A 7,413-nucleotide genomic window follows, 5' to 3' on the forward strand; every position below is an offset into this window, starting at 1 on the left:
CGCAATTCGGGTCGCGGTCCGGTTCAGGTTCATGATTTTTCGAAGCGGAACCGTCACCGAACCGGCGGTTCGGGACGGTTCGGAACCGGCGCGTAAAACAAGGCGTCAGGGATGGGGCCGAGGGGCAGCTTTTCAGGCGGCAAAACCGGCCGGTTCCGGCGGTTTTTGGACCGGAAACCAGCGGTTAACTGCCGGTTAACCGTGAAACCGGCGGTTAACCACCGGTTCAGTGGCTTTCGGTGGCGGCGCGGGACACGAGGCGACATGGCGCAGCTTTTGGCAGACGGTTTGTTGACCAAACCGGCGGTTTTGTCCCGGAAACCGGCGGTTCAGGCGGTTTTCCGCCAAAACCGCCGGTTTTCCGAAAATTCTATTTTTTTTTTCAGATTTCAAATTCGAATTTTCCATTTCCCCTCCATTTTTATCTATAAATATCCCACTCTATCCTCATTTACATTCACCCCACTCTTGTGTTAATAAGAGTTTCTCTCTTCAATCTCTCAATTCTCTCTCTTTGTCTCCAATTTCTCAATTGTGCTATTGTGTTTCCATTTAATTACTTGTTCTGCTCTTATTACGCATTATTATACAATTATACTTGTTCCCGTAGTTCTATAAGGTGTCTTTTTTCTCAATTGCTAAAACAAAAATATATATATTATTTCATATTTCTACATTTCTACATATCAAGATGTCTTCATCCCGAGAAGGTCGTGTTGATAAGGGAAAGGGAAAGTCCAAGAGGCCATCTCGGAGATCCATATTTTAGACATGTACTATGGTTGTTTGCATGATTTGGATTTTTCTCAACTCCGCGAAATGGGCTTGACAAGAGGAGAATGATTCGAACTAAGTATTCCGGATGTTGATGAAATCAAACTAAGGTTAGATAGTGCACTTCGTGCTCTCTATGCGGAATATGAAATGCGCTATAACACCGCTCACCAGGTACTTGCTCCTCCTAGTCCTTCCACATTTGATTTTGGTGGCCGGGGATTTTAGCAATGTCATGATTGATCCAGACGTAGTATCACAATTGCAAGATCTATACGGTACTACAACCAATAGGACTAGAGCGACTAGTGAGCTAGATATATATTTGGAATCACGCTCTATTTTTCAAGATGCAGGTCCTCCTACTCAACAAATTGACGTCCTTAATTGGTGGGGAACACATGACAAAGAGTTTCCGATACTATCCATCATGGCTAAGGAGATTTTCGCCGTTCCCTCTTCCACCGTCGCCGTTGAGCAAGCTTTTAGTGTCGGCGGTTGTGTCCTAGACGACAAAAGGAGCAATCTCTCCGCCAAGAACATGGAAGCCACTATGTTACTTGATGATTGGGCAAAGGCTGACATGAGAGCACAAGAGCCGGATTTCGACCTCTGTGTAGAGAGTGATGGTGAAGAATTTTCCTCTGATGGCGATGACGAGGTCAGAAGCGCAAGCACTCAACAATAGCAATGACTTGACCGGGGGGAGGGGGCGGTGAATGGCGAGCACGGCCGACCAAAAAGGTAAGCAAGGTAAGAGAACTACGTGGGCTTTGATTCCTCAATAAAATTGTGGATACGTAGGCATCTCAACTTAAATTTGAAAAGTTTAACTTTGAAAGTTTAAGTTGAACTCAAGCCCTTTTCAATTCCCCCCCCCCCCAATTTCTTGTTTTATTTTTGTAAATTATATTACATTGTTGTATGTTGTATACTTGTATATGTATTGTAAATTGTAATGTATCGTTGTCCGTTACAACTTAAATTCAATAAAATTGATATCATTTTCACCTTATTCGTCTTATTTCAATTTAAATTATCCATTGTCTTGTTCCAATTTATTGTATAAGTCCAAATTTCAAATTTATATTACATTATTGTATGTTGTATACTTTTATATGTATTGTAAATTGTAATGTATCGTTGTCCGTTACAACTCAAATTCAATAAAATTGATATCATTTTCATTGTATTCGTCTTATTTCAATTTAAATTATCCATTGTCTTGTTCCAATTTATTGTATAAGTACAAATTTCAAAATTTTTAAAAAAATCTTGAACCGCGAAACTGCCGGTTTTCGAACCGGAACCGTGTAAACCGCCGGAAAACCGGCGGTTCCGAACCGGAACCGTGAAATAGCCTCACGGTCCGGTTCCGGTTCCGACTTCGACCAAACCGGAACCGCCGGTTTTGAAACGGTGGGCATGACTAACTCCAGTGAGTCTATGAAGAAGTTCATTTTTCTCCGGAGTTTGAGTCAGCTGCAAATTAGAATAAGAAAAACAAGGTATGAACCAATATCTAAACTAGGAAATAGAGAAGAATGGAATGAGCATGGTCGAAATCTCAAACAGACTCGAATAATCCATGTGATCATTTAAAATCATCACGAGGACGTTTTATACATCCGGAAACCATCTAAAGGACTGACTACCTTCAACTCGTTTTGTTCCTCGCTCTTGCACTTTCCGGACTTCACGAGCAACCAGAAGCAAGTATTGTACTGATTGTAAATCAGGAGTAGTGATATACAAGGATAACTTTATAATTCTTTATACATACATTAGAAATGGAGCTTCCATTTAATTACACAAGTCATATCAGAAATAGGATTTTGAGGGATTGACAAACTAAGCTTACAATCAACTTGTCTCCATGCTAGATAATCTTTGATCTCACTGGATGGGTAGCAAACAGCACGGCCATCAAAATATGGTAGGTATTTCATCTCTTTTTGCGGGAAAAACTCATTCCATCTCATCGTGTACGTTGAAGAGAAGAAAGATACTACAGAAGAAACTATCTCACTGCACCAGAAGTGAAGATATTTTACTGAACACAGGAAACAAGATCGTAATAGAAGAGATACCATACCTGGCACATCTTTGAAATAGCCGGGAGTCCTTATTCAAAACAAAGCTGATGAGAATGTACCAAATCACTTGTCAAACACATACACACATAGTTAAAGGGAGATAGATGAAGTGGAAACTTATTAATGACCTGTACTCATCACTAACACCATAAGCAAAAACGACATCCCTAAACTCTTCCAGTACAGCAACCGCGCACATGCATTCATTAGATTGAGAGCTCGTGCATCATTTGGGTTCTCAAATTCATGATCATCAGAAAACCTACAATGTAGAGCTACTAAGTGCTATTGTCTGACACAATTTGGAGCTCCACTTGAAGTAAGTAGTTAGTTACGTGTGGAAATGACGGCCATCAATGCGAACAACAATCCAGGTGGACAGCTTCAATCTGCTCTCGTATTGGAAATTCCAATATTTGATGTCCTCAGGTCTAGTTTTCTTCAACTCATCACAAAATTGTCCCAGCTCTTCTTCCGATAAACACTTATTTTCATTCCAAAATCTTTTTGCTGCAATATTTTCTGAGTGAACTGTTAAGACTTTGCTTCTAGGTCTTATGACAGGGCAGCCATCATCTTTGTGCTTCACAATTTCTTCAACCTAGTTGTTGGATGATCGAAGCTGAAGAAACAATAACTCACACACACTGAATTGTAGTTTGAATGTGGAAGAAGATGAATTGAGAGAATGGGAAATTGTATTTCAATCGGGAGAAGAATGAGTGAGCTAAGATGTACAAACTTCAACAGTAGCTAACTAACTATTTATACTCAACATATCTATCAACTAAATCTAATCGGATGGTTGAGAAACAATCCATCAAAAGACTCCTCATCGCACGGCAGCTGAAGCTTCTCGAGCTCAAACTGACTTGAGCTCTTGTAGTTTAATCACTCAAGCTTTATTAGCATTCATTTCCTACACTAGTCACAACAAGAGAGAGTTTAACTAGTGTAAGTTGTATTAATCACGCACAAAAATCGAGCCATTCTGCTCATTTGAAAATCAACAAGCACAAGGCCGTAACATTAGGTATCATAGAAGCTCCAGTTCAGCATAGATCTACGGAAACGAAGAAGGGAACTAGAAACTACCTTTGTCTTGAGAATGCATGTACCTTGGCGAAACATCTTCGCAATATCTTTCTTGTAGTTGATGTTAGAAGACTGGTAAAGCAATTCATTATTTTTGTCTTGTATAAGAGACCCCTGAAACCAAATTTCCACTTCAGTGTACCATTTTCAACAGATAAATACACAATACAAACAAATTGAAAACAGCAAAATTCAAGTTTTCCCTCAATGTGGCTTGTGCTTCCTTTTTACTCTTTCCACTTTTAATCAGCTGCCAAAGGCCTGCCAGAAGAATAATAAATTTCAATTTTCTACATAGTTCAACGACAGCACCTACAACATAAACAGGTGCCGTTTGACTTACGTTCCTCTTGCCGCCGTAAAAGATATGCTTGAAGAAGCTCACAGCAAAAAACCCGAGCCCGAAATGAAGGGGCATATTTCAACTCTTTGTGAGGAAAAAGAGCCCTCCACTTGGTAACATAAGTGGAAGTAAAGAAAGACACAATAAGAGAGCGTATCTTGCTGCAAAGCATACTTTTAGTCAGCAATCATGATCCTGATGATCTTGTATCATGCTTCAAAACTCATTCATTTGCATAATAAAATAGAATAAATAAAACTTAAAATTTTTATATTCTGCCAGGGTAAATTCACCTGCCACGCCGCTTGTAGAACTTGGTTTCCTTTTTGAATACGAAACTACAAACAAGCAAATAAAAGTAAGATAGACCAAACAATGGAAGGAGATTTGTGTGTAATTGATTACCTATACTCAGCACCGTAACCATAGGAGAAAATAACTTCTGGAAACTGCTTCAAAACAGCATTGGCACACTGATTCATCAAATCTAATGCTTTCTCATCATTTGGTTTCTCAAAATTATGCACTTGAGAAAACCTACATGAATTGAAGGACTTGTTATTATCTTAAAAATTATGCTTCAAATTTAGAACATACCTGCAGAAATCACGGGCATCAACATGGATGATGATGGTGTAGCGCTGCATGATCATATCCTCCACCTCAAATGACTTCACATATTCTTAATTGCTATTCGCCATTTCACTTGAGAAAAGAGGGAAGAAACGGAACAGAGATTAGGCGGCAAACAAAGTCGCGCCTACGATTCTCTCAAGTGCGATATTCAAAGAGTTTGTGATGATAGGTTAGGGTTTTATGTTTATAGACTTAGAGCATCCACAACCGTGCTCTTGCCAGCGGCACGGTTGTGGGCCCGACCCCACTTTTTCTGCCTGTTCTCTGGCAAGAGCACAACACCCACAGCTGTGCTCTTCCGCAAGGACGAGCACAATTAATTTAAAATTTAATTACACAAAAACATTTCCATAATACTAAAATTCATTAAAAAACCACAATAAATATTACAAATTACAAATAAAATAAAAAAGACATAATTAAAATCCTAAAAATTAAAAATTACATAATTAAAATCATAAAAACTAAAAATTACATAATTAAAAAACTAAAAATTAAAAATTACATAATTAAACTCCTAAAAATTAAAAATTACATGATTATTGGCTAATATTACCCGAGGAAGACTACGCATCCGGCGGCACCAACCCCAATTGTTTTTTGAAACCCAATATCATGTCCTCGTGCGTTTGAAGTTGCGTGGGGTTCATAGTTGACCTATCGGCCATATTGAGTTGGGCCAAAAGGGCCCACAACGAGTTGTTCGGAGGTGGAGGTGGAACATAGGGTGCGGGTTCGGGGGCGGGGGCAGATGGAGTCGCGGCGCGACGGCGTTCGGCCGCCGCCTTCTTCCTTCCTTGCGGTCGGCGTCGGGAACCGCTTGGTCCGGCGTCGGGGCTACCCAAGTTAGATTCGGCGAGTTGGCTAGCCACTTCTTCGCCGGCGTCGGATAGGGATGCCGATCGTGACCGTTTGGAGGAGCCGCTAGAGGAGGATGTTACGCCTCCCAGATACTTCGGGTGCGTCCTCGTTTCCTGCCAAACATTTAGGTACTTGAACGACTTACCGTTTATGGATTGGTAGGTGCTCAGCGCCGCAGTGATGATGTCGACCTTGCTCCGGCCGCTCCCGGCATTCCGTGACTCCTAGAGGAAATAGCCATTGAACTTGCCAATTTCGTCGTTGGCTCGGCCGATGCAGTTGCGCACCATACTCTCGTTGCGCTCGATCGTTTCCGGCGACCGGTTTGCATTGTACCGGCGAGAGACGCGCCACCAAAAGTGATCGCCAGATTGGTTCGTGCCAACCGCCGCATCTTCGGAGATTTCAAAGTACGCCTTGAACAATTTATCCATCTCCGCCGGAGTGTACGGTGTGCGGACACCGGCACGAGTAGGAGGAGTCGGAGTTTGGGAATGGGCGGTCGACCTAGGCTTCGGTGTCCACCCGTATCGCCCTTCGGAGGCACCTTGGTCGTCGATTGGGTATGGCTGGTAGCCACCCGGAACGGCCGAATCTTGGGTGAGAGGAGGGGCCGAATATTCCGTTTCCGGACTAGGAAACGGTTGTCCCCCGAACCATTGGGAGTTCCAACCGTGAGAGGGCGGGTTGTCATCGCCTTGGCCAGACATTGTTAGGGTATGAGAGAATGAAGATGAAAATGGATATGAGAGAATGAAGATGAGAATGGATATTGGAGAATGAAGATGAGAATTGTGTAGTTTGATGTGAATTTTTGGGTGTGAAAGTGGGGGTATTTATAGATGAAAGAGTGTATTTTTGGGGGGAAAAAAATAAAAAAATAATAATAAAAAAGTGTAAAAAGCAACGGTTATAATTTTTTTGGGAAGTGAAATTTTTTTTATCTGTTTTTTTAATTAAAAACCGATTTTAAATAAAAATTTTTTTTTTGAAGGCAACGGCTATGCCGTTGCCCAATCCCGTGCCGCCACGTCAGCTGCTCGCTGGCGCGGCACGAGGGCAGCGGCGGCGGTGCTTCGCCTTGCCAGCGGCGCGGACGGCGGGTGGCGACCGTCGCCACCGTTGCGGATTCTCTTAGGGGCTTCGATCAGACATTCTTTATTAATTAAATTATAATAATTCATAATTTAATATGTAATCCTAAATTATAAGTAATCAGTATTATGTCTTTAATTAATTATTTCTTGTGTTGAAGATATTTATAGAGTTTGTGACGCTAGGGATCTATGTTCATTTTCTATTCATAGAGTTTGTGATGGAGCTAGGTTAAGAATTTATGGGACTTGGATTTGAACATTCTTTACTTATTAAATTATGAGTTGTGATTTTAAGACATAATGCTTCTATGCCATAATGCCCGTATATTTTTTTTACCATAGGTATAATTCATATATGAACTAATATAGGGGAGTGATCAACTGCTAACTTACTCTCTGGTTGCTAACTACAACTAATTTAAGACCATATGATTTTAGAAATCTAGTGGTCTAAAATTTGCCATGTGTAATTTTTCGTTTTTATTAATTAAATCAAAAAAGATAAAAAAAC

General features: G+C 40.9%; 1 pseudogene; it reads right to left on the minus strand.

Annotated features, from left to right (window-relative positions):
* Positions 1-2,478: 2,478 nt before the first annotated feature.
* LOC121763679 lies at positions 2,479-5,009 on the minus strand (annotated as a pseudogene).
* Positions 5,010-7,413: the final 2,404 nt, after the last annotated feature.

Source organism: Salvia splendens, chromosome 14 (genome assembly GCF_004379255.2).
Source record: "Salvia splendens isolate huo1 chromosome 14, SspV2, whole genome shotgun sequence".
Classification (NCBI taxonomy): Eukaryota; Viridiplantae; Streptophyta; class Magnoliopsida; order Lamiales; family Lamiaceae; genus Salvia; species Salvia splendens.